Below are 24844 nucleotides of genomic sequence, written 5' to 3' on the forward strand. Positions count from 1 at the left end.
ATGTCAAAATGGTAAAGTGTGTTTTTTTCTCTGATTAGAGAACAAGTGTTTGGGTTCATGGTACTACAAGTAGCATGGCAATCTCTCGGGATGTTCGATTAGCCCAGATGTCTTGCACAATTGAAACTAATCCAAATAAATAGTTGAACCACCAAGTAGGAAATGATTAACACACCCCAAATGATGCCAGGCCACAGGGGGGCACAAGCCAGTATCTTCTTGTGCCGGTCCCAAGCCCGGATAAATACAGAGGGTTGCGTCAGGAAGGGCATCCCACATAAAAGCTTGGCCAAAACAAACATGTTAATCAAACCTCTGAAGAGGGAGGACACGGATTCGCTGTGGCGACCCCTTGAAGGAAAAAGCCGAAAGGAAAAGAAGAAGATCTTTATCCAAGAAGGAAGGATTTTTAAAAATGCTCCCTGTGAGAAGTTTACATGCCTGAATAGAACTCTAGATTTAGGCATGTTTATTTATTTAGAATCCTAGATTTAGCCTCAATGATTTTGCAAACCTTGCTATCATTTCTAAACTCGCAATGTCAATGAAGTAATGTTTCTTTGGGGGTTTCAGGCTGCAGAAAGAATGGTGCATGTTGCCTAGCAACTGGACACGTAGAAGAAGATCATTAAATTGAGCGATGTTCTCAGGGAGCTTCTTTTTTTATCTGAGAACTTGTTGCTCAATGAATAAATTGTTGTTTGGATATATGGTACAGTAAAGTCTCGTTATATCGATATCGGTTATATCGATAGTCCCGCTTATTACGATACTATTTCTATGCACGCACGAAGAAAATTACATGCGCGCAGGGTCGGATATATCGATAGTCCCGGTTATATCGATATTTTTCGGACTCCCTAGAATATCGATATAACGAGACTTTACTGTACTTTAAAAAAAGATTACATGTATGCATTTTAGCAGCAGTGTGATTCAGAACAGGTGCAAAAGATGCAAAACAATCATTGCTGCACACTCAAATCAAAAAAATAGTAAGGGACAGATGCGGTCGTATCAGAAAAATGTCCGGTCTACAGTTTTGTGTCCGGTCTACAGTTTTGGTCTACAGTTTTGTGTCAACATTTTGTATTTCTCCAAACAACAACTTCTTAACAGAAACAGAAACAAAAGAGCGCTAAAACAAATAGCACAAGTATATTTTAAAACATCAGGCTGAGGTTCCTTGGTTTTATTTGTATGCAAGTTCTTCTTGTAAATCACTCCATTTCAACATAATGTAGTGTAGCATTCTTGAGGTTATTTTGGGTGATTACACTTTCGCAGGCAGTATTTAAATTTCCCTCGGGCATAACAGTGCATAGAATTTTCGCCAAGAGTAATATTAATTCCATAAACATAGCTTATCTCTGATCAGTGAACATTGAGTAAAATGAATGGTGTATAGAGGGGAAGCACATGCATGTGTTTGTGTGCTTATGTGTGTGTGTGTGGATGTGCGTGTGTACGCATGCACAACTCAATTTCCTGCCTCGATAAAGAGTGCAGAGGCTGCTGCCCACCGGCGAGCCAAGACTGGCACTATATATAGGCCACACACATTAAGGCTAACAGTGTAACAAGAGACCACATACTTGGCCCTCCACTAGTAATTAGAGACCCAGTGAAAGCTGACCACCTTCACAATGGGCGAGAGCCAGCAAAAAAGGAGACTCTTAGGAAGTGCCAGAATTCACTGCAAGATGCCCTCAAGTAGTTGTACATATCAGACCTGTTTTGCTTTTGTTAGAAAAGTATTTCAGTAAATAATGTCAGAACTAAATCATCTAACTCTGCTGGGCAGTTGGAACAGCTCATGTGAGTGAAACATTTGGTAATAAACAAAAATGTTTTATTCATCTGCACGTTAAAAAAAGTGAGAAATAAAATGACATAAAATGTGGTTAAAAGTGGGTTGTGAATGAAGAATATGAGGTATAAATAGAATGGTCTTGTGACTTCAAATGGATTTGAAGTCATACCTTGACCTCGTCAAATCTACTTTTAAAGATGTATAAAATGCAGAAACAGAATCTTGAATCAAAAGGAACACATTGTCATAAAATATAACAGCAAAAGAAAATAATCCTGACCCGACCAAAACGTGGGTGAAGAGGTTTTCTTTGTCCAGTTTACACTGCTGCCCAAATGAAGGAACTAGATCTTCAATCAAATTGTATTTATTTGGCACTTTTCAGACATAAAAACGCCACTCAAAGTGCTTGGCAATTAAAATAATTAAAATTGCAACATGAAAAGAGGTCCCCCAGCCACCCCTGCCGACATACACATACTGTATCTACTGTATCCCACTAGCTATGCTCACGCACATGCACACACACAGACACACACACAAAGAAATATATATATTAAAAAAATACATGGCAAGGAACAGGGAATAGTGGGAAGGGGGGAAAATACACCCCCTTGGAGCCGATTCACTGATGAGGAGTGGCAGCAACCACAATTCCCAACGTGGGGGACCACAACACTGGCTCTATTCTATTTATAAAAATATCTGAATGAAACATTTGAAAAAATAGCATAGGTGACAGTGCAGTAATACGGTATTTATTATCATTTTAATTTTTCATTTTTATTTTGGAACGGCCTTCTCACAAGGGTAGTGGGGTGTGCAGGAGCCTATCCCAGACACCTTTGGGCAGTAGGCGGTGTATACCCTGCTAGGTTTTGCCCATTTACAGTATACAGTTGACATTTTTATTTTACTATGCTTAGAATATGTTGTTCTTCTATCCTTTCACCCCCCCCCCCCACCCTATCCCCTTTCAAATTGCTGCTGTGGACTGCAAATTTCCCCATTGTGTGACAAATAAAGGTTTTCTGATTCTGATCCAATTGATGGGCACAGAAAGATGAACAATATTTTGCGGTCACACTCACACAGAGGGGTAATTTTGAGTATTACATTAACCTGCCATGCATGTTTTATGAATGTGGAAGAAAAGTACCCAGAGAAAGCTCACACAGGCACATAGAGAACATACAAACATCATACATGGATGTCAGAGCCCTAAACCTCTGCACTGGGAGGTCGATGTGCTATTTTTATATGATGTTGTATTTATTCAGTGCTTGTTTTCTCATGATAAACTACAACTAAAAATACAATAGAACATGCTTCAAATCTGAAAGATTTCCCTTGGAGGGGAGAGAAAAGGGAACGCTTTGACATTGCTTGTTAGTGCGCACATGCAGAATTAAATTAAAGTGAATGCGTGCCTGTGTGTCTTTCTTAACTAAATCAGTGCTACTACAGCAATTTCTTTTTTGGATTAAGATTCAATGTATTGGGTTTAGAAGAATTATTCTGGAAAATTCATAGCAAAACACAGGATCAGTGTGATACGATGCCTGAAAGACTGATAAAAAGTGAACAAATTCACCTGACAGTATGAAGTTCAACAATCAGAACATGGATGGGATGCAGGACAAAGATAAGGGAGCGATTTGTGTCTGCTCAGTCATCTTTCGAGCACATTTGGAGGACCTCTGTGTGACAACACCCTAAGCCCAAAAGCAAAGATAAGAAGCTTATCCTCTAAATGATACAAGCAAGGGGGAGGCTGCTGCATCCAGTAGTATGATGTCATTGTCAGGCATCCTGTCTGTAGCCACCAATGGCCATTTTAATATGAAATAATTCTGCCTAAATTGAAGATTGCCTGCCTTTGAACAATGCATATCACATAATGTACTGTGGCGGCCCGGTAGTCGAGTGTTTAGCACACAGGCTACACAGTGCAAAGGTCGCCGGTTCGCATCCCGGTCCGGCCTCCCTGTGTGAAGTTTGTATGTTCGCCCCGGACCCGTGTGGGTTTTCTCCAGGTCCTCCGGTTTCCTCCCACACTCCAAAAACATGTATGGCAGGCAGATTGACCACTCCAAATTGTCCCGAGGTGTGAGTGTGAGAGTGACTGTTGTATCTCTTTGTGTGCCCTGCGATTGGCTGGCAACCAATTCAGGTGTCCCCCGCCTTGTGCCCAAAGACAGCTGAGATAGGCTCCAGCTCCAGCACCCCCCACGACCCTAATGAGGAATAAGCGGTACGGAAAATGGATGGATGGATGGATAATGTACTGTATGTCCATAAGAGCAAACACATTAAGCACCAAGTTTCAAAGATGTGAACATGTGTTACAAGGATTATTAATGCATCCCAACAAACCATTGTCTTTCAGGCTATGGAGGCTGGACCCTGGCTGAGCCTTTTCTCCTTCATCATAGAAGCACAGAGCACCAGAACACATGTTGTTGTCTCCTCAACCTTGACAGATGATATATGCATATAAGTTGCAATTCCACAACGTATCTCCGTATAAAATCCATTCAAAATCCTGAACAGGCATTATCGTATTTTCTGCACAATAGCACATTCCAGACCATAAGGCGCACCTTCAATGAATGGCCTATTGAAAAAATATTATAAGCCGTGTAGGATAGAAGACAGTAGCTGTGGATGTGCTCGCAGTATGCATCCACTAAAGGGTATGACGCTAAAGTGATTACAATACAATACAATATGATCCAGCTTTCAGTAAAGCTTGCACAATGGCTGCAGCTGTTACAAAGCACATTCAAGAAAGAATATATTAGATTGGATTAGATGAGCTAACCTTTATTGGAGAAATTCACAATTCACATCAGCAAAATTATGAAAGAAAGAGTAAAGGAAAGAAGAACAAAATATAGGAGGTGTTGTTAAGGCAGCCACTTGCGTGACAACATCATGAAGTCAAAATAAATATTATGGAACACAAAAGACACCATTATTTCATCTTAACCACTTTTCTGCGCCCACTTTGTTATATGAAGCAGTTCGAGAAGTATTACATTAAAAGAAATCAGAATATTGATCCATGCATAAACCACACTGCATTACAAGGAACACTTGGCTTTTTGAAAAAAATTAATGCTCTCAGATGCGCCTTAAAGTGTGGATGATAAGATCAGGAGCCGGAAATGAGACAGGGTTGCTCTTGTTTTGCTTCCCTTGTGTGAATAAGAAGCAACTCTTCTTGTCAAAGGATGTATTCCAGCCCTTGATTAAATATTTTTTCATGTAATATTGATCCCAATATGGCCACTTTAAAAACTGAAGTGCGGTCAGTGGTCAACGGCAATACAATGGGCCATGTTGCATTGATCTTGTAAAGGGGAGCTAAACATTAGTTCAGAATTTATCTGTTGACAAATCAACTCTTAAAATTGCACACAAAGCCACCTGGTCAGAAGAGCACCATTTGATAATGTCACAATGTGTTTTATATATTAATATAGCAACCAAAATGTGTTATTTTGATTTACACTGTACACAACATTGGCAGGCTATTAAATACACTCACCTGATTATATTAACTCATCCCATTCTGAGGGGATCTTTATCTTCAGTAGACCACAGAGAATTACGATAAGATGTGTTCACTACCTCGACTCAGAGGGCAAAATGAACGAGCAATAACCTTCCCTGTGGCTCTACTATTCCTGGCAGTTTGATTTACCACAAAGCATTAATGTTCAAGGGAGTCTGCTGGCAATATAAGGCAAACTGAGTAGTACCACGGAAATTGCAGCTTTTACAGCTTGCAAGAGAGACTCCTTGGAGATGCACTGAAGCCTTGACAAAGAGTGCATGGGCAGGAGATATGGGCTATACCAGACATGGGCAAACTACGGCCCGCGGGCCACATACGGCCCGTTAGGCTTTTTATTCCGGCCCGCCGAATTTGTCCAAATTATAGTAAAAACAGTGTCTGAAAGTCATGACAAAAAGTTAGTGGACGACAAAAAAATGGGGCAGGCAGCTTTATGGCCGGGCAGGCAACTTTTCAGAGTTGTCTGCCCGGTCATAAAGCTGCCTGTCCCATTTTTCACAACTTAAAACACAATACGATGAGTAATCGCAATAAAAAACATTTTCGCATCATTTTTTTTAATTAAGGCTGTACCTACCACAAATGCTACCTTGCTCAATTTACAGTAAATATCTCTGTCTGAAGATTTTGCTCCAGTTGTCGTTGGTCAACATGGTACACAATGCAATGTTTGCGTTGCGTTGTCTGCTACAAGCCACAAAGCGCCTTTCATAACTCTCAAGTACACTTTACAGTCACGGTATGATGTACGTTTACATTTTGTAGTGTCACAAATTTGGTTAGCTTCTTTTGAATCTTTCTTCTGGGCTGAGGTTCTGTGCATCTATTTTGGAGAATAATATGCAAACGCACGACCTTATAACGCTTGGGAAAGTCCGAAGCACGAAGCAGGCTACTGATTGGCTGCCGTGCCAAATATGCAAATTTCAACTGCAGGTAGCCTATGTCTGTGTGAGTATATCCGGGCCAAACACTCCCTCCAAATACTCCTGGCCTGGCCCCTCTGTGAAATTTTAGAGCCCATTGTGGCCCGCGAGTAAAAACGTTTGACCACCCCTGGGCTATACCCTAGTGTAACCAGGAACCTGTTGGGTATGTGTCTTCAGAGAAATCCAGTCACTTTTGTCTCATGGAGCAGACATTGTTCAATTGCATATTCCCGAGCTTCACGATTGAAGTGTGACAAGGCTGTGAGGCCTCAATCACAGTCTGGCATGTGCTCTTTACCTGTCTGTCAAAGCTGGCAGCTCACCACCATGAAGTACTGGAGGCCCGGGCATATGCTACACTTAAAGGCTATTAAATTATCGAGGCAATTACATGTAGCTGATGGTGTCGGTGGATTGTGTAAGAACATAACTAATGGCTTGTCAGGATATTGACTGCCCCATACATCAGTGGGGAGAGACAGCACTTTGCAGTAGGTGATGCCCTCACTCTGTGAAGTCTGTGCCACCTGTCACACACTTGTACAGTGAGAGAGCTTGACAGGATTCAGTCAAACCGAAGAAGAAATACAAGTGTCGTATTTTCCGCACTATAAGGCGCGCATAAAAGCCTTATTTTTTCTCAACCTGACCATGCACCTTATAATCCAGTGCACCTTACATATGGAAAGAAGTTTGAAAATATGTCATTCATTGAATGTGTTCCTTATAATTCGGTGGTACGATAGTAAAGAAGTGGAGAGTAAAACAATTTTTAATGGCAGCGAAATACCGATTTCTCACTTTTCACAGATTTTTCAAATATACAATACCCAACAAGTGAAAAAAAACAGGTTTACTCGAGGTGACTATAACAATACGTGACATATTTAAAATCAATTTTCACCAATATCATGGGCTGTTTTTTGAACTATGTTCAAAACACTTGTGTAGTACATACCGTATTTTCACGACCAAACGGTGCACCGTGTGAAAAGGCGCAGTCTCATTTATGTGTGCCATTTCTGTATTTAACACACACATTGGGCGCACCGGATGAAAGGACGCAAGTTTTATATACCGGTACATATCCTCTACTGCTATACGTACATCCGCCTCACAACAACACAGAGGCATACAAGTATGCGTATTTTAAAAAACAGATCGGGAGCAAAACTGAGTTTGGTAGTGCTTTATTTATTAATTACAAAGGAATAACATTTTGTAATCATCACTCAATATGCGTCGGCATGGTAAAAAGGAGCACATTACCGGTACCGACTTTTCTGAAAGTTCAAACCACCGTGCTAGCAGACATGTTAGCCCAAGCTTCCACAATACATTGGCAAACTGTGGCGTAACATCCAGCCCTTTTTGTTTGCCTTAAGAATGACGCCTGCTGGAAATGTCTGTTTAGGCAAAGTCTTTCTTTTAAAAAATCACAATCGCCGGGAGTTTCTCTCAGTTAGCATGGCAGCCTTTTCTCCAGCTTTTCAGCATAATTCGCCGGCCGTCGCTACAGTAGTCCCGGTCCGCATGGAAAAATCGCACAGTTTCATAAAACGCCAGCACCAAAACAGACCTCCTTGGAAATGTTCAATTTTCATTTCCTCCGCTAGCGTTACTGCTCTGAGTGGGACGGTGACTGTCGAAACGCTCCTTCCGCTCGCTCTTAGCTCGCCGATCGATTGCTTGAAGCTTTCCTCCAACTCCGGCAACCTTGCCTTATGTCCGTGTATTATGTCACGGCGGCTCCATTCCCATGTTCCTCGGCGTAGTTGATAGCCTTCAGTTTAAATAAACTGAGCTTCATAATCATGTCTCATTGCCATTTTCAGGGTTGTTAAAACAGCAATGTTCTACATACAGCACATACCTGTTCGTTTATACACAAACCATGCCCGCACACCCCCTCGTCTAACACGTCCGCACTACAGGGCGCACCGCACATTTTGATAAAAATCTGAGACGTTTATATGCGCCTTATGGTCGTGAAAATACGGTACTACATCAGCGCAGAAACTGGATAGACTCGGGTTTGGTTAGTTTTGAAAATAAGTGCAGCTTGACAGGGTGAAATACAAATGTTTCGTGCCATTTTTGGCCATTAAACACAGCTGGCTTGATTCGCCGGGAAACAGGGCAGTTCCTTTGATTCCGTTCAAACGGACACAGTGAGACGTTTACCCTCTTTGACGTGGTAGAGGAAGAAACTGATAAGGGTCAGTGAGTTTATAAAGATATGCAAAACTCTAATCAACTGCATTTATTGAGCACTGCTATATACAAGGACCTGTACATGGAGCAACTGTATTCAACAATATTCAACAATAAACAATAAAAACCACAAAGGCAGTAAATCTAGGATCAAGTCTGAGTCATGCGTCATGAGTCAAAAGCCAAAGAATACAAAAGAGTTTTGAGAACAGTTTTAAAGATTGGCGGTGAGAGGGTTTGTCGAAAGTTCAGTCAAAGGTCATTCCAAATAAAGGGACCAGCAATGGAAAAGTATAGTCCCCTCTGAGCCCCTGTTATGTTCTTGGTATCTCTAATAATGTCTGGTCCACAGAACTGAGGCACTGAGTAGGTGTCTAAGGGCAGAGGGGCTAGCAAGCAGTGAAACAAATTGGCCTGGGTGATGGCAAATCTGTGGGTTGGCACTCTGATAGTTCCTTCCACGCTGATCATTCCTTCGCTTGACTTTTTTGGCATTTAACGCGCATATCGCCTCTGAAGATGGAAGACACTGATTTGCTGTGGCGACCTCTTGAAGGTAAAAGCCGAAAGGAAAAGAATATTGCAGCACAAAGCAGAAGCGGCAAGGTCTCACATGATCCATGTGAGCCTTGCATGGAAAATTCCACCACGGCATATCCTTCTTGTATATGTATGTTTCTTAATATTGTTGCTTTACAGAATTGAGAAGTCACAAGTCTGACTTTTTTTGGCATTGTCTGTCAGAGTCTAGACGAGACACTAAGCACACAATAACCACCACAAAATTGATTTGCAAATAAACGCGGCCATCTTAAAATATCCACTGACTGTCTGCTTTATATGCAGCGAGGCGGTGTATGTCATGGTGTTGCAGACAGATGAATGATGGAACCTTTCAAGCAGCACACAGACAGATAGCGTGAGGCTGACATCTTGTGACGATCAAAACCGTTGAAAATCACCACAAAGGCAGGGAATACTGGAAAGGCGACAAATGTGACGAAAGAGGTTCTTAGAACACAAAACACTTGAAAGCCTAATCGCTTTGTGTTTCGTAGAGGAAAAAGGACGTTGAATCATTGTGTCGGTGAATCAGACATAACAGGATGCACACTGCTCGGTGAAAACATGTGAACTTCCTGTCGTCTCGGACACAGGCTAAGCGTTGCATTTTTTTTTAAGTGTCTGGCAGTCTTGCACATTAAATACCAGTGTGTGCGATCATGCACATGTGTGTATACTGAAGCAGAGTACACAAGCTGCTTCTGGTGTAACAATTGATATGGTCTGACACAAACACAACCCCCACTACAGATATACACACATCGGTGACTTGCAGTCAGGGGAGGCAGTGCCTCACCTGTCATCATGGAAATATCAAATGAAAAAAATTAATGAAACAGTTATATTTATTTAGTGATTTGTATTTTTAAGTTCTTTTCCATTTAGTCCGGCACCACCATGTCTGGACAGTAGGGATATATATAGGGCCTAAACTACCAGTAAGACATTAGTTTGCTGACGAAGTTTCTTGGATAAGAAGCAAAATGTCCGACACCTTCAAAGAAGTACAGATGACGGCTGAAGAAACATTTTCATCGACTTTTCCATTTAACTTCACCATTCTTGGATTTGTTTTCAAAATCGCTGAATTTTCACATTTACCGTTCAAATACTAAGTAGAGACGAGCGTTGAGGCAGCAGCCGGCTGAGACTCACCATGGAATGTGCACTGACTATGCTAACCGTGCTGGCTTGCTCTGCATTGAGACTGCATTGCTGTCCCTCTGCATATCACTATTAAAGTGTTCAAACACTTTTAGTATATGAACTAAATTTCTACATTTTAGCTGGTGTATATAATGTAGTCACTTTACATTATAAACGCTGTACTATAGTGTTTATTTTATTTTATTTTTATCAAAACTGTGTGCATAGGTGAGGCACACAGTTCTCCTGCCTCATGACAGGGGGTGCTGGTGATTACAGATTCTTTTTGCGCCTCCTCGCCTGCAGAATAATAGAATTAGTGAGAGCAAGCTACAGTCAACAGTTAGCGAGTTAAGTACAACCATCCAGTCATTTTTTCATGTTGCTTGGCTTTATTTTCAGAATGGAGGATTACATATCTAAATTGAAAGAAATAGAGAGACTTTTAAAACTGAAGAAAGATAAGGAAGGCTTCTACAAAGAAGTTATCGATGCCTTTCTTCAAAAGGAGCAGCGCATGGACTTCATTTATAAGTAAAGGTAATACGATAATCACATTTTTTAAATTTTTTTTTGTATGCTACAGTTTATATAAAAAATGCTGACATGACATTTTAAACAAAACATGTTAACTGTTGCCAATCAAATGGTGAATAAGCTACTCTGTCGAGTTCATGTTTGTAAATCTGACTGTGATGACGTCAGTGCCTCACCAGCTATGAACGTCACCGCACGTCACTGACACACACACACACACACACACACACACACACACACACACACACACACACACACACACACACACACACACACACACACACACACACACACACCCCTCGTCTGCTCTAACACACAAAAAGCGACCTGAGTGAATGTGTCCGAAAGTGCCAAAAAGGCCTGGGAGCATGTCAAAGATATATAGAGAAGGTAGGGAAAAAGATGTCTCAGCTGTGTTCGAATCACATTCAGAGGTGTTTCAAGGACGCAAGATAAATAATACTTCACGTGTACACAAATGTATTACACAGCGAGTTAATATCATCATGGCTTGAGGGTCGTTAATGAAAAGCCAGATACATTTGGAACTGTACTTTGTCCTTCTGATCCAAACCATAAGAAGACAGATTTGAATTGGCTCACATTTGAGATTTTGTGTACAAACTGGTTTTGTTTATTTCTTTCCTGATATTTTGAGAACAGTAAATCAGCAGTTAATGCTTAAAGAATTAACATCTTCCACCCAAAAACAATTATTGAATATTTTTACGGGTCTACATTGTTTGTGAATTCAACATATCATCAACAGATATGGATGTTTTCTTTGCAAATATGCACTGCGATGACGTTAATTTTGCAAGCAGAAGGATACAGCATTTGCGAGCCACATTGATGACATGACATCATGGAAGAGATCGTCTCATTCCTTGACTCTGAATAGCCTCGTGTGCTTTGTGGGACTTTTGGTAAGAGGCACTAAAAATCAAAACAGAGGAGTGGGGCATGAGGATAGCAATGTTTGCCACACTGCCTTTTTTTGAAGGGGCGGGGTTGGTGGCTGAAACTATAACATCGCGTTTAGACAGCAACAAAGCAAAAAGTGCATTTTTTTGCTAATTTTAAAGTGTGTTTTAACGTGTTTTATTGTTCTCACAGCATTTAATTAAAGACTAAAAATGCCTTGTTCATTACGGCTGTCCATTCCCACACGCTCAAGCATCACAACAAATAAGTTGTTTATGTCGTAACTTTTATAATGTCCGGTAAGGGGTCACCAGGGCAAGTCGCTTGCACAAGTTGATTGACACAATCCATCCATTTTGTTGTTGTTGTTGTTTTAGGATCAGCGTTAAAAATATATAAAAAAATATTATGAAAAAATAAATACATGCGTAAATAAATAAAAACATCTAAGGAAACTATGTAATTATGCAATGAAAAATTTGCCAATTTATGCTCTAATGTATTATTATTATTATTATTATTATTATTATTATTATTATTATTATTATTATTATTATTATTATTATTATCTATTGTTCCATTAACTCATTCATTATTCGGGAATTGAAAAGCAGGACGTGGCGTGACATTCCCAAATTTCAGATTTTTGGTTTTTCTTGGGGGGGGGGGGGTGATAAAACGCTAGTCAGACCTCTGGCAATGTTTTTTCCTCATACGAGGTGGCAGCATTTTGTACATCCGCCCCCATTTCAAGCTCAGATAACTCCAGACCCATATAGCTTAGAAATTAAGTATTTTTTTCTGATGAAAGAAGAGAGTCTAAGGATTCCTAGGCTGTATTGAATGTTGATGTATTCCTAAAAGTCAATATTCTGTGGGTTCTGCAATTTGAGTGAAAGTAACAAAAACCCTGGCAATGGTTGGCACATTTTTGCACATTGTCGGGCAGTGAATGAGTTAACACAAATAAAACATCTCTCATCTCATCTCATTTTCCGTACCGCTTATTCCTCATTAGGGTCGCGGGGGTTGCTGGAGCCTATCTCAGCTGTCTTCGGGCACGAGGCGGGGGACACCCTGAATTGGTTGCCAGTCAATCGCAGGGCACACAAAGACAAACAACAGTCACTCTCACACTCACACCTAGGGACAATTTGGAGTGGTCAATCTGCCTGCCATGCATGTTTTTGGAGTGTGGGAGGAAACCGGAGGACCCGGAGAAAACCCACGCGGGTCCGGGGAGAACATGCAAACTCCACACAGGGAGGCCGGACCGGGACGGGAACCGGCGACCTCTGCACTGTGAAGCCGGTGTGCTAACCACTCGACTACTAGGAATTTACAGGCATCGCTTCACAAAACTGTTGGCTGTACGACTGCCATACAAATTGACCTGCCATGGTTTTAATAGGAAGTCGTATACATTAATTTGTTGGTTAAAGCCATTTTATTCTGGATGATCGTGGTGCTGTGCTATAACAATACATTAAGCACTTGATTAATGCAAGTTTTCACTGCCTCATTTGATGAGGAAGTGCGTGTCTCAATTATGAAAAATACAACTTTAATGGCTTCACAAGAATATGAGAGCTGGTGAAGCCTGAACAAGGAATCATTCAATTAGGTCTTTAGAAGTAGATACATGATGAGGTGAATCGTCTTCTGAAAGGTCCCGCTGGTCATAAGTGGTAACTAATGCAGGTTTATTACACATTCAACAGCTGTAGTTCAAGTGCAAGACCAGCCTATTAGTCTTAGATCCGATGAGAGCATCGGTCTTCTGATTCAATATCTTTGAAATGTGTTTCGCTTCTGTGCAGATTGATCAAATTATACTGTTCATGCACAATTTAACCTTCTTCAAAAGTATTGACAGCCATTCATGGTTGATGTCTATTTGTCATGATTACAATCAATATCTGTATCTAATAACTCAGATCTGCCACTGGTGGTTTGGTAAATAAGAGCGGCGATCAACTTGAAAATGTTGCCAAAGTAGCACATGCACTTCGTACTCGTAAATTGATGTTATTTTGAACACGATTGCTTTCATCAACTGAGGCTGAATAAACTCAAGAACAAATTGAATATTAACCACCCATATGGATGCTTTTATTATAATTATTATTTATTATTATTATAGGCAAGGCGAGACAGTGAAAGCAAAGTGGAAAAAAGAAAAAATATATACAGAAAAGTCTCGTTATATCAATATTCTCGGGAGTCAGAAAAAATATCGATATAACCGGACTATCGATATATCCGATCCTGCGGCATGTAAATGTTCTCCTTGCGTTCATAGAAATAGTATCGTAATAAGCAGCAATAATAAGCATAATCGATATAACGAGACTTTACTGTATATACAGTAAAGTCTCGTTATATCGATATTCTCGGGAGTTAGAAAAAATGTCGATATAACCGTACTGTCGATATATCCGTCCTGCGCCGAACTGCATTAACAAAAGCCGCCAAAAGAGGGCATCCAAGCGTAAGAATAGAAAGCTGCAGCATAAGAAGCATAAGAAACGGAGCTGGCCATGAGCTTGCCATTTTGTGCCTCTTTTTTTTGAGACTTTACTGTATATATACATACAGTAAAGTCTCGTTATATCGATATCGGTTATATCGATAGTACCGCTTATTACGATACTATTTCTACGAATCGTACTAAACGGAACTAATTATACATAAAAAGACTAGAAATGTGCACGGGAAATGAAAATAGTGAGGTAATAAGCAGTATTATCAATATAAACGATATCGATATAACAAGACTTTACTGTATGTATATATACAGTAAAGTCTCAAAAAAAAGAGGCACAAAATGGCAAGCTCATGGCCAGCTCCGTTTCTTATGCTTCTTATGCTGCAGCTTTCTATTCTTACGCTTGGATGCCCTCTTTTGGCGGCTTTTGTTAATGCAGTTCGGCGCAGGACGGATATATCGACAGTACGGTTATATCGACATTTTTTCTAACTCCCGAGAATATCAATATAACGAGACTTTACTGTATTTTTTTCCCCCACTTTGCTTTCACCGTCTCGCCTTGCCTATGCAATCATAGACCTGACAGACACCTTGAGGTGAATTAACTGAAGGATTCCTTATCATGTGAACAGATCGTTAACTTTGGCATCCATTGAAAGCCCTCACAAAAGCAAAGTGCAGCAGTGGCGAGAGAGCGACCAGTTCCCTGCTTTCTGCTGGATGGAGCTCATTACCTGTGTTTGTCTTGGAACCGAGAGCAATTTACATCAAGTTGTGCCTGTAAAATCACTTGAACCCGAGCAGCGAGGGTTCACCCGGCAGAGCTGACAAACACAACAGCAGATATTTTAATGGAAAAGTTTCACATTCAGAGGCTCTCAGTGGGAAGGGGGTGGTAGCTGCCTCAAGCAGCCTTCTTTTTCTGATTAGCCCCCATGAAATGTGCGGGTCGTGACCTTCGCAGAGAAACGATGATACCCACTGTGCTGATAGGCTTTCAAGTGTGTGTCCAGACATGAACAACACACGCAGCCAGCAGACATGCTCGGGCGATGGTAAATGTCAATGAAAGAATGTTAACATCCTTATGGTGTTAACGAGGCTACACGGGTTGAATGACCAGGCTCATCGATGTAGATCTGAACGCAACAATCTGAAGTATGTTGGAAGATGGAAATAGAAGAAATTAAAATATGAATGAAGTGTCATATTATGTGATGGCAGCCACAAACACGATGAATTTAGAAAGAGTCTTACTAGACTACAGTGAATATAATTTTATTATGTGCCATCTTTATACTGGAACATTTACAAAAAATAAAAAATAAAGACACAAATTCGTCTGCTCTTAGTCGTACAGGAGTGGTTCATCGATGAGAAGGTTTCTTCAGCCGTCATCTGTACTTTTTTTTTTGGAAGGTGTCGGACGTTTCGCCTCCTATACAAGAGGCTTCGTCAGCGAACTAAAGTCTTACTGGTCGTATCGGCCCCATTTATATATCCCTAATGTCCAGACATGGCGGCGCCGGACACAGCTATGATAGGTCCCTACTCTCAGGTTGGGGCGAGCAGAGGACCACTTCCTGTGGCCCCACTGATTGTTCCTACGTTCCTGACTAACGACTGGCCTGTTTGCCCCCTTCCCTCCGGTATCACCTCATCAGCATTCCGAATGTTGCCTAACCTGTTTTGCCTAAGCAGGCTATTGTATGAACTATCCAAATTGAACCTCACCCCACCAGACCGGTTTAATGAATGATTTTGTTGTTTTATGAGAATCGCTTCTTTTACTCCCCTTTCAAACCATCTATGTTCTTTCGCTAAGATTATAACTTCATTGTCGTCAAATGAGTGGTTGCTAGCTTTTAGGTGCAAATGTACACCGCCATGTCTGGACATTAGGGATATATAAATGGGGCCGATACGACCAGTAAGACTTTAGTTCGCTGACGAAGCCTCTTGGATAGGAGGCGAAACGTCCGACACCTTCAAAAAAAAAAGTATGGATGACGGCTGAAGAAACCTTCTCATCGAAATACAAAAATTGCATTAATTATTAACTTCGCTCATTCCTTTTCAACACCGTTTGTCATCATTCCGTGAGCTGGAGCATCTCCTAACTGCCTTCGGATGAGAGGGAGGGTACAACCAGTTTTAGTGGACACAGTCCACTAAAACATCCACTGTGGCACACAGACAATCCTCAATCCTCAATTCTAGCCATCATGTGTTCTCTCATTGCTTCTAGAAAGGGCAATACCACAGAAAGGTGTATATTTTCTCTCCAGACTGGATAGCATTTCCACTTTATATAGTGCAGAGGTGCAGGGTTCAAGCCATCATGTGTGGAGTTTGGAGGTTTTCCCTATGCCTGTGTGGGTTTTCAATGGGTATTGGACTTTCCTCCCACATTCCAAAACATGCATCCGAGGTTGATTGTAAACGCAAAATTGCCCCGAGGTGTGATTGTGAGCGTTTGTCTATGTGTGCCCTGCGATTGACATGCAACCAATTGAGGGTATCCCCACCAACTACCCAAAGACTGTGCATCTGTGCAGGCAAGCCCGCAGCCCTTGTGAGCACAAGCAGGCCAGAAAATGGATGGATGGATGATGCCATTAGAAAACCATTCCATGTCACATTTGTCTTGGCCTGTGCAGCTGTATAATGCAGATAGCTAAATATATGACTGATTGAAAAAAACAACCATTACTAGAATTGTAATAGAACAGAATATAAGATGTTAATCATGGGAATAAAAGACTAATTAAAGGAAAACATAAAGAATGACTTTGTTTTTGCATTCAGCTCATTTGTCTTGATGTGTTTCTGAACAAATACAAGGCTCAGCAAGGCTATAAGATTGCAGGATGTTAAGTTCCTAATTAAGCATTACTTCCATTCTCATCTTTCGAGCGCAGTCGCTGATGAAGACAAACAGTGAGCCCTCCTACAAATGGAGTCTGTCAGGTCCCATCAGCCCGCAGCAATGAGCAGCCTGCCAAAGTAAACACAAACACACCAACATTGCAGAACAATGAATGCCAGCCAGCGGGGGCTGCGCTCGCTGGCTACTCTTCAAAAAACCCAAATCAACAAGGCTAAGCTTGAGGAAGGACATTGCTTTTCGCAACGAGCGGGTGATGTATCCTGGTTTAGCTTGACAATCGACAATTTACGACTTTAGTCAACTGCTTCGCATATCCTCCTCACATTAGAGTTGTAGGATTCAATTCCAACTCCAGCATTCCTGTGTGGAGTTTATATGTTCTTCCGAGCCTGTATGCTTTTTTTTTCTCGTTACTCTGGTTTTCTCCTACATTCCATAAAACATGCATGGAAGGTTAAAGGAGCACAATTGTGCCCAAGTATGATTGTGAGTGTGAATGTGTGTCTATGTGAAGCCTGCGATTGGCTGGAAACCAATTCAATGTGTACCACGCCGAATGCGGCTGGGATAGGCTCCAGCTCTTCTGTGAGCCCCATGAGGACAAGCGCAATTGAAAATAGATGGAAGGATTGACAATTAATCAAATTCTTAAATTAAATTTGATGACGGATGCCTAACAATGCATAAAAAGCATTGTCATGTAAAGAGATCCTTCGGATTGCCCTAAACCACAGGTGTCAAAGTCAAGGCCCGGGGGCCAAATCTGACCAGCCACATCATTTTATTCGACCCGCGAAAGCAAATCAAACTTGTGAAATTCCATGATGCTTGCTAAAGTCCGAACCAAAATTGCAAATTGTCCCATCTCAACCACAAAGTCTTTATTTTTTACTTAAAATTTGAAAACTCGTTACTCATTCAATTGTTGTGCGCTCTATATTTAAAGGACAACCAACGTCACTTTTTTGTTTTTTACTGACACCAGAAAAACGCTTTATAGCATCTAAAATACTCAAAACATGCAGTATGACATTTTTAGTCAAATGCAAAACACCAATAAAAATGTCTTAAAGTGTCCAAAATCTGCAAAAAATTTAGCTGCGAATTGGGCATTTTCAGAAAGTCCCGCCCCCATTTCGTGACGTTACGCCAAGACGCATTGCTTGTGAATCAAAAAGATGGCTTCAGATTCGGAGAATATGCTTTCTTTCTACATCCAGTTATGAACATCCAGTTATGAATATGATTCAAATAGTCCTGATGAGCAAAGCATACATGTTTGCAATCTATTAAAGAATTTATTTGGGCCATTTTGAGGCAAACGGGCGGGGGGGAATTTCTCACCCAAAAAGAGGCAGAAAAATGGCAACCAGCTCCGGTGAGGAATGAATCAGCCCGTTTCCACAGGCTGATACATTCCTTCCATGGAGTTTGCCTCCGTCGGCTGGCGGCTTTTGGGTGTAAGACATGGTTTAAAAAAACAGTACAGCAAAATACATTGACGTGATGGAAAGACGCTACAATGCGTTTTTTACGGTGAGGAGGCGGTCCTTTTCTGACGTCACGTACGGACTCGTCACCAACTCAAAAACAAGACTTCCTGAATGTTCAGCGCGAGTCTTAAAACGTAAAATATAGCTATATGCTGTGGAATCTTATTAAAATACGCCCAGTAGAAGTCATTTGAAGCCATTTTACAAATTATGGACACAACGTGTCCGGGAACGTCGGTTGTCCTTTAATATGTGGAGGGGATTGAATATTGTAATGGCTTCTCCACATTCTAATGGCTTCTCCACATTCATAACGGCCCCTACAGTGAAAACTGTAACTACAATGTGGCGCATGGAAAAAAAAAATGACTAAAGTTAAAAAAATAGACTAAATTAAATGCAGCAAACAACTTTGAGGCTACAAATATGAAACAATCCAACAAGTAGCAGTCAGTATGATGCCATTTGAGCATGCCTTTTTTTTCCGCACCATGTGGTCTTAAACCAATGGGGTAACCTCCCATCAAAAATAAAAACCCAGCCGGGCCACAATATTCAACAGAACAATAGCATGACAAAAGGAGTTCAGAAAAGACCGAGTGATGCCACTGAAATCTTATTTGAAGAATAAAAATAATTTTCACAAGAAAGATGTGAAAAGGTCTGCTACAATCTAGGCTTTTTGCACAAGCCACTGCCTCCACCTCCTCACCCACCGCCATGGCAAGCCTAAATTTCCTCTGACTTGTTTCTGTCATCGTTATCGAAGCAAATCTGAAACACTGTTCTCGTCCCACAATAAAGCTGTCAGCTGAGCAACTGGCAGTCTGATTGATTTGAACTCTGCAAGTCATTGCGTGGCAATCCCTCCTACACTGCTGAATATATTAAAGTGCTGTTGACATTGCTATTCTACAAGAGATGTGGGGAGGGGTGTGTGTGTGTTATTTAATGTGAACACACAGTGCATTGACGATGGGTGCAATCTAAAAAATATAAAAGAGTAGTTGAAATGAAAGCAGACAATATGATCAAACTGTCTGAACATCAAGAACAAATTATGACAGAAGGCCAGCTATCACTGTCCTTTGTAATATAGTGTACGTATAAAGAACAGCTAAAAGGCACTCATGTATTATCAACGAGATGTACAAGAGAGCCCATATTTATTGTTAAAGGGGTCCAGTGGTGTGAAGTGCATTATTTATATGCCTCAGCTCTTTGTAGCTCTACGTATCCAAGATGAATGAAGGGGAAGATGAAACGCAGTTGTGAATGCAAAAGGTGAAAGGCTCATTGAAAAATCTACCCATGCTGCCTTTTGTGTTCCCCCACTCAAGTATCTGTTGTCGCTATACACCACATTCCCCAGGCCTGCTCTAAGCCTACTTGAAGTTGACATGTAGGAGGAGATGAATATGTGGTTTGCAGGCATAAAAAAAGCATGAAGCAAAGAAGCTATTTGTGGCTTTGGAAGAGTTACGGAGCCTGGATGGATGCAGAAACCGATGACTTACACCGCTGAGCTGTTTTCATCATGACACAATGACCTTTTACAATAGCAGACAACAAAACGCTGAGTACACGTAGGACAGAATAGGATGATGGTGTTGTATCATGATAAAAGCTTCTGCTCACAGTTGACCATGCAAATTATGATGACAGCAGTGCAATCCTAAGGGAATCATTCAGTTGTTTATGTTATTCCTAATACTCTACTCTGAAATTTGATAATAAAAATCAACAATGAACCCCAAATAACAAGACAGAATGAAATATACTGTGAACTGCTTTCCATTGATTGAGCCCAAATGACAGTATAGCTGCTTTTGTATTTCAGGTTCCAGAACGGCCTGGATCCACTTTGGCTCGCTTGGCCCAGGCTGGCCTCTCCTGATTTGCCATTAGGCATCAATAATTAAGCGCCTTGCAGAACTCATCTGTGCTTATATGAGAATTAAAGGACAACCGACGCCTCCGAACAAGTTGTGTCCATAATTTGTAAAATCACTTCAAATGACTTCTACCGAGCCTATTTAACAAAGATTCCACCGCATATAGCTATATTTTACATTTTAAGACTCGCATTGAATATTTAGGAAGTCTTGTTTTTGAGTTGGTGACGATAAATACCATGACGTCATGGTAGGCATTGGTACTGACCGAGAAAGAGACACACAATGCATTTTACCGTACACACTGTAAACCCGAACAGTACTACTGACACAAAGTCATTGAGGTCAGTCAACTCAAAAGCCGATTTTTTGTTTCAAAAACTTAAACGTTTTGAGTTTTCTGAATAGTCATGCGTTTTTAATTTGCAGTAAATCAATACTTTTGAGTTCATGGCTGTCGTATACTTATATATTTTGAGTAAACGGCAGAACGCTGCGTGATGACGTCACCGCAGGCGTGGTCTCACCGGGCGCGGTCTCACCGGGGCCATTTTTACTTCTCGACGGCTGAAGCGTGCAGAGACCCACGAATTCAGGTGAGAAGACAAACAACATTATTTAATATTACGAGGACCCAGTGTATCAATGCTGTAGTCGGTGCACAGAAAAGGGATATTTTGTTGTGTCGACGGCAAAATTGGAAAGTCAGTTTGTGGAACTTGCCGCCTTTCACAAGTTAGCAAAGATGCTAGTCCGTGTTCGTGCTTGCGACTGAGGCCTTCTCATCCACTCTTTCAGCTGCGTTGTCTTGAGCCCGGGACTTCTATGTTAAGCGCTGTGGCGATATATGTATGAATTTTTCTTAAACGTCTCTTGTCTGTTGAAAGACACAGAAGTGTTATTTAGAGAATAGTACCGCACAGGTTTAGTTGGGCGGTGGCCGAGTAATATCTGTTGCAGGTTATGTTTGTGTCCGCGAAGGTCCGACAGTAATCGTCAAATGGGTGTAAAATTAAGGTTTATATAAAAGGGTCACACGAAATCCTCCACGCCGTGGCTGCAACGCCCAGCAGGTTAATGCTTTGAGTTAACTTTGTTTGCAAACGACAGGACCGCGTGTCAGTGTCCAGCACAAGCTATAGGCTTAAGATATCTATACACGTGCAGCGGTAGTGCTGCAGTTTTAAGAATGCACTAAGTAAATATAATGATAGCCAAAAAATGTACAGTCGATTGGAATATGTACAATTGATGCAGTTTAAATTGTTATGCATGTGTAAATTAAACATGAACTTTTTTTAAAATGTATTTTTGGCATTTTAAGGATACCGAGAGAGCTGCTGGAGGCCAAGTCATCAAACTGCAAACAACTGACTGGTTTGATTGCATCATTTAATCTGGTACATTTGATTTATTAAACTTAAAAAGTTAACATGGATAATTGTGTTTTATTAAATTAAAGGATTACATTCATTGTCATGTTTTTTTCTCTTCAACCTTTCAGCCCCCTGTGCTATATTCTTAATTACCTGATGAATATCATACTACATGTAGGTATTTTTTATATTGAACAGAATTTTACCTTTTTAACATATATTGGAGTATTTTACACCATTAGTTGAGACTTCATTGATTGTTCTTTCTTTAAAACAATCTCAAGTCTCACATTCTCCTCTGCTCTTACCAACAACTGATGTTCATTAATCATTACAGTGATGCAGTTGTTAAATTGCAATAGGGATAGTGCGGAGGTTCCAAACTATTACGAAGGATATGCTTGGATTTGAGCTATAATAATCCGTAACTGTCTTTAATTTGGACCCACTAGAATCACACCAACTTTACTTTGCTTATTCAAACACGTACTCATTCTTGAAAAATGTTTAATGTAATTGCAGGCCTAACATGGACTGGAGATGCAAACTGTGTTCTACATCCCTGGATACTCGGACGAAGATGACTCCGAGTTCTTCAAGACATGCAATGTATGCATTACCTGACTTAACACAAATGTCTATCTATGGCCACAATATATGCTATAACCTTTTACTTTATTATGTATGTGTACGTTTGTGTGTATTTTGCAGTGGGAAGAGGATCCAGACATTGAAAACACTCCTGTCGCACTTCTCTCCGTAACAACTGACAACCTCACTGGTGCCATCTTGTTTAACCCCGACAGCATTTCTGTTGTGATAGAAGATGGCATTATTGTGAGATGTCTCCCCAGGTGGGCTGATGCACACCTCCTCTTGTTTGGTTTAATGTATGCATTGCATTTAGATTATCATTTTGAGTAAACTACTTGAACATTTTGAGTTAACTGTACTCAAACATTTTGAGTTAACTCTACTCAAACATTTTGAGTTAACTGTACTTAAAAATTTTGACGTAATCAGTTGCCATATAAATTTTGAGTACTTTCAACTTGTTGGGTTTTACAGTGCAATACTTGACTTTCTTTGGTCTGAAAACTTCGTGTTGATCCGTGCTGATGGTGAAATTAGAAGGAAAACACATAAATAACATGATGGTGAATCGTTGTGTGTTGCACCAAGACTACTATTTGATACGAGCTGACACAAATTCCCAGCAGACAAATCAGCCCATTTCCAACGGAGCTTGGGCGCCATCTTGTGCATTTTCTGGGACGCTACATTTCATTCCAGATGACTCAAAATGACACGGAATTACTTCTTTATTCAATTGCAAACATTTAGGCTTTCCTCTTCAGAACTATTTCAATCATATTCATAACTGGATGAGTAACAAGACCCTCCTAATCTGAAGCCATTGTTTTGATTCTCGAGCAAGGCAAGACCATGGCCAGTTTTAAAACACACCAATATGGTGTGTCTTTTAAAACTGGCCATTTCCGGTTTCATTTTGAAGTAGTTTTTGGACACTTTAAGTCATTTTTATTGGTGTTTTTCATTTGACTAAAAATATCAGCCTGTGTGTTTTGGGTATTTTAGATGCTATAAAACGTTTTTCTGATGTCAGTTAGCAAACAAAAAAATGGTGTTGAATGAAGTTGTCAGTCATTGAAATGTATAGTAGTACATAAGCTTTTTGTCAGTGTACATCTTAAAGCTTGCAAGCATTGTTTAATTGGGTCCAAGCCTCCAGTTACAAAACAACAGGTGCACTTTGTGCCATTTTAACTGTTCAAATGGAATTTAAAGGCTTAAAAAGCGACGTAAAAAACACAATGGCAAATGTCCAACAGGATCACCTTGATGGAAAGAAGCCTGCAAACCTACATTCAGTCTTCACAATTTCCAAACAAACAAAAAAATAATCCAGATTGTTCGTACCAGGGGAATAAACAGAGTCTATAAAATGATCGAGCCGATGGTGAACCCAATAGAGAGACCATCCCGACAGAAACAGCTTCCTCGTCAATGTCATTTTGTAAATCAAGAAACATTTCTCTATTGTTTTGTTGTTATCTGTGGCATATCCAATTGCCGTTTGATTCGCTTACTGCTGTGATGCCTCCAAATCGTTTCACTGACATTGGTTGTGTGGTAACTTTTATTCCGGGTATTTGTCTTTTGCTGGCTGTATTGCGAGTAATGCATTACAAGTGTTTTGTTGAAACATTATGGTTCGTAGAAACCACCGTAAGTCATCTAACACAGGGGTCCCCAACCCCCGGGCCGCGGACCGGTACCGGTCCGTGGGTCATATGGTACCGGGCCGTGCAGAAAGAATAAAGAATTTACATGATTTCCGTTTTATTTATTATCTGAGTCCGAACGATGTTTTATTTTGAAAAATGAAAAGTCACCGCTTGCAGCGCATTTCCGTGACGAGGAATGGGTCGCAAAGCTGGCTTACTTCTGCGACATATTCAACCTGCTCAATGAACTCAATTTGGCACTTCAGGGGAAAATTACAATAGCGGTGTATTTGACATCTAATTTAAAGCAGATTCTTTACTTACAGACAGTGTAGGTGTAGGACGAAGGCGGAAGTAGTCGCCGAAACACCTACACTGTCTGTAAGTAAAGAATCTGCTTCAAATTAGATATCAAGTAGACAGGATGAACTTAGTACAACGAGAGTACTTGACATGTTTCAAACATTAGCGGAGTTTTCGGAAGAGACTGAGCCCGAGCCTTCAGTCCCCCAGCTGATGCACAAGCAGCTGTCTTTGCTTTTCAAAGAGGTCGAGCGCTACTTCCTAGCCTCAGAGGGGATCAAGCATTTTCCGTTGTTGATCACTCTCTTCAGAATGACCTCCCACTGAACGTTTGGCAAGCCATGTCTCTTCCCATCTTGAAAACACATCTTAAAACTCAACTTTGGCTTTTGACTTAGCGTGTGACTATATTTTTAGTTTTACTGTTTCTGAATGTT

The 24844-nt window shown here is 40.7% G+C and overlaps 1 protein-coding gene and 1 long non-coding RNA gene across 9 annotated transcripts in view; one reads left to right on the top strand and one right to left on the bottom strand.

The window, feature by feature from the left end:
* auts2a (activator of transcription and developmental regulator AUTS2 a) overlaps window positions 1-24844 on the bottom strand; it is a 357677-nt gene that overhangs the window by 304108 nt on the left and 28725 nt on the right. The window lies entirely within an intron of this gene.
* Window positions 20851-22325, top strand: LOC148886167 (uncharacterized). The gene is made up of 3 exons (XR_016117964.1): window positions 20851-21075; window positions 21804-21879; window positions 21984-22325. It is a non-coding gene; the product is annotated as an uncharacterized LOC148886167 (long non-coding RNA).

Source organism: Hippocampus bargibanti, linkage group LG16 (genome assembly GCF_051943395.1).
Source record: "Hippocampus bargibanti isolate YZ-2025 linkage group LG16, ASM5194339v1, whole genome shotgun sequence".
Lineage (NCBI taxonomy): Eukaryota > Metazoa > Chordata > Actinopteri > Syngnathiformes > Syngnathidae > Hippocampus > Hippocampus bargibanti.